This window comes from Hyla sarda, unplaced genomic scaffold (assembly GCF_029499605.1).
Source record: "Hyla sarda isolate aHylSar1 unplaced genomic scaffold, aHylSar1.hap1 scaffold_1282, whole genome shotgun sequence".
Lineage (NCBI taxonomy): Eukaryota > Metazoa > Chordata > Amphibia > Anura > Hylidae > Hyla > Hyla sarda.
This window is the reverse complement of record NW_026607905.1, coordinates 683-3,570: the sequence shown is the minus strand read 5'-3', so window position 1 is coordinate 3,570 and position 2,888 is coordinate 683. Positions and strand designations below refer to the sequence as shown.

Genomic DNA, 2,888 nt, shown 5'->3' with positions numbered 1-2,888 from the left:
CCTTACAGGGTTAAAAAGAAAGATTCCTACTTTCATTGCTACCTGCTTGCTGGCTAGCCAGCTAGCCAGCCCTGTGGGCCTTGCTGCTGCTGCAGCCAAAAAACAAAAGGTGGTGCTGCTGCTGCTTCTGCTGCTTCTGCTTCTGCTTGTGTCTGGCCCCTGTTGGAGCGTCCAGGCACAGGACTTCTGCTGCTGCTGACTAAATGGCCTCCTTAATTGGATCATTTGAGTAGCCAGCACACCTGTGCAGGTAGGGCATGACATGATAGGCAGCTGCCTTGATAGCGGGTGGGTGCTGAATGTTCCTAATTGACAAAATAAGATTAATGCTTATGAAGAAATATAAAATCTCATCCCTTCCCCAATATCGCGCCACACCCCTACCCCTTAATTCCCTGGTTGAACTTGATGGACATATGTCTTTTTTCGACCGTACTAACTATGTAACATAACATGGGGGGGGGGTCTCCTGGCTGTTCACACAGGTGTGTCATTGCTGTACATTGACCATGCATTGCTTCTGTGGTATTGCAAAGGCAAAGACAAATGCTTCCAGCCATCCATTGCACTAATGGATTGGTCATCAGCTGGCTGTCTATGTCCCGCATCAATATAGACCAAAGTACAGAGGGTTAGGCTATGCTATTGTGCACCTACCTGATGCATCAGAAGGTGCGAGGCCCTTGCTAAATTCTGTGCACAGACTTTGAGATCTATGCTTTAGACTGTATCTAAACCTGCTCCAACATGGACTGACATTCTGGCCTACTTTCAGCCGATGCGACTTGTCTGTCGCTGAACAGTCGCTTTTTATGTATTCAGCACCTATGTATAATGTTGTAAAAATGCTCTAGAAGCTAAAGTCGCAGAAATGTCACACATATTTGGCCTGCAACTTTCTGTGCGACAAATTCAGACAGGAAAAATCAGTATAAATCCTTAGAAAATTATCCCCCAGTGTCTCCATCTGCTGGCGGTATTGAATAAGCATTGCTGCACTGATGGGGTATGCATTAGACGAAAAAAAAGAAGAAAAAGAAGAATAATACGCCCAGAAAAGAGGCGAAAAGGAGAAAAACGTAAAAAAACGTGAAAAAAAAGTAAGAGGAAGAGAAGGGAAAAAAAGGTGGAAATGGGTTTAAAAGTGATTTCGGCGGAGAAATATATATATATATATATATATATATATATATATATATATATATGCGCACACACACACATAGATATAAACGTATTCTCCGTTGAGATATTGCAGCCGCTGCTGTGTCCAGGCCCAGGAGCCTTAGCACTGTGCTGTGATGTCACTCAATACCACTGACATCACTAGGTGTAAACAACATCTCTCCTTTGCTGTGTATGTGACTATGGAGCTGTTTGGTGATGTCGTCTATTACGGCCTTCATAGAAGCAACAGGAGATTGTTGCATCCATCTTGAACCCTCAGAACTACAGTGCTATGATGTCACTCACTTCCACAGGCCTTGCAGAGTGTAAACAACAACAACCCAGCTTTGTTGTGTATGTAACCATAGGGATTTGTGATGTCACCTAGAACCTTCACAGCAGCGACAGCTTTATGAGGAGCATCAGCACTGCTCTGCCTGAGCAGAACCATCACCGCCATAGGTTGTCAAATAACCCGGATTTAACCCACACAGGTAAGTCCAATGGGGTGCAGGCATGTCCTCTATGCTTACAGCTTCCCGTGGGTGTTGGTTTGATACCGTTTGGGGACAGCCAAGGAGGCATCTGCAGGCAACAAAGGTAGGTGTGTGCTTGTGTGTGTGTTTCCTATGCAGATCCTAAGCCCAGTGTCACATGCAAGTAGGAGGAGTAAGAAGGGTTCCTGGCAAATCCGGGTTATGGATTGCATTTAAAAAGGCCCCGTGGGAGTGCAATGGGCCCCTGTCTTGCTGCTTAGCAATAATGGTATGGGTTTAGGTTCTGCTGTGTGTACTGGTGGTTGACTGCCCCCCAGCCCAGAGTGTGCATGGAAAATTGTCTGGCAGCCTCCCTGACAGCAAGCAGTGATAGTGCCCATGAAGGGGACCTTGTTGGGCCCGCCCCTTTCACGGTTATCGCTTCTCGGCCTTTTGGCTAAGATCAAGTGTAGTATCTGTTCTTATCAGTTTAATATCTGATACGTCCCCTATCTGGGGACCATATATTAAATGGATTTTTGAGAACGGGGGCCGATTTCGAAGCTTGCTTCCGTCGCCCTATGCATTGACCCGATATGGCAGTATCTTCGGGTACAGTGCACCACCCCCTTACAGGGTTAAAAAGAAAGATTCCTACTTTCATTGCTACCTGCTTGCTGGCTAGCCAGCTAGCCAGCCCTGTGGGCCTTGCTGCTGCTGCAGCCAAAAAACAAAAGGTGGTGCTGCTGCTGCTTCTGCTGCTTCTGCTTCTGCTTGTGTCTGGCCCCTGTTGGAGCGTCCAGGCACAGGACTTCTGCTGCTGCTGACTAAATGGCCTCCTTAATTGGATCATTTGAGTAGCCAGCACACCTGTGCAGGTAGGGCATGACATGATAGGCAGCTGCCTTGATAGCGGGTGGGTGCTGAATGTTCCTAATTGACAAAATAAGATTAATGCTTATGAAGAAATATAAAATCTCATCCCTTCCCCAATATCGCGCCACACCCCTACCCCTTAATTCCCTGGTTGAACTTGATGGACATATGTCTTTTTTCGACCGTACTAACTATGTAACTATGTAACATAACATGGGGGGGGGGGGGGTCTCCTGGCTGTTCACACAGGTGTGTCATTGCTGTACATTGACCATGCATTGCTTCTGTGGTATTGCAAAGGCAAAGACAAATGCTTCCAGCCATCCATTGCACTAATGGATTGGTCATCAGCTGGCTGTCTATGTCCCGCAT

General features: G+C 46.6%; 1 non-coding gene across 1 annotated transcript; it reads left to right on the top strand.

Annotated features, from left to right (window-relative positions):
• The first annotated feature begins 2,077 nt into the window (after nt 1–2,077).
• Nucleotides 2,078–2,268, top strand: LOC130304543 (U2 spliceosomal RNA). The gene has a single exon (XR_008854297.1). It is a non-coding gene; the product is annotated as a U2 spliceosomal RNA (small nuclear RNA).
• The last annotated feature ends 620 nt before the right edge of the window (nt 2,269–2,888 follow it).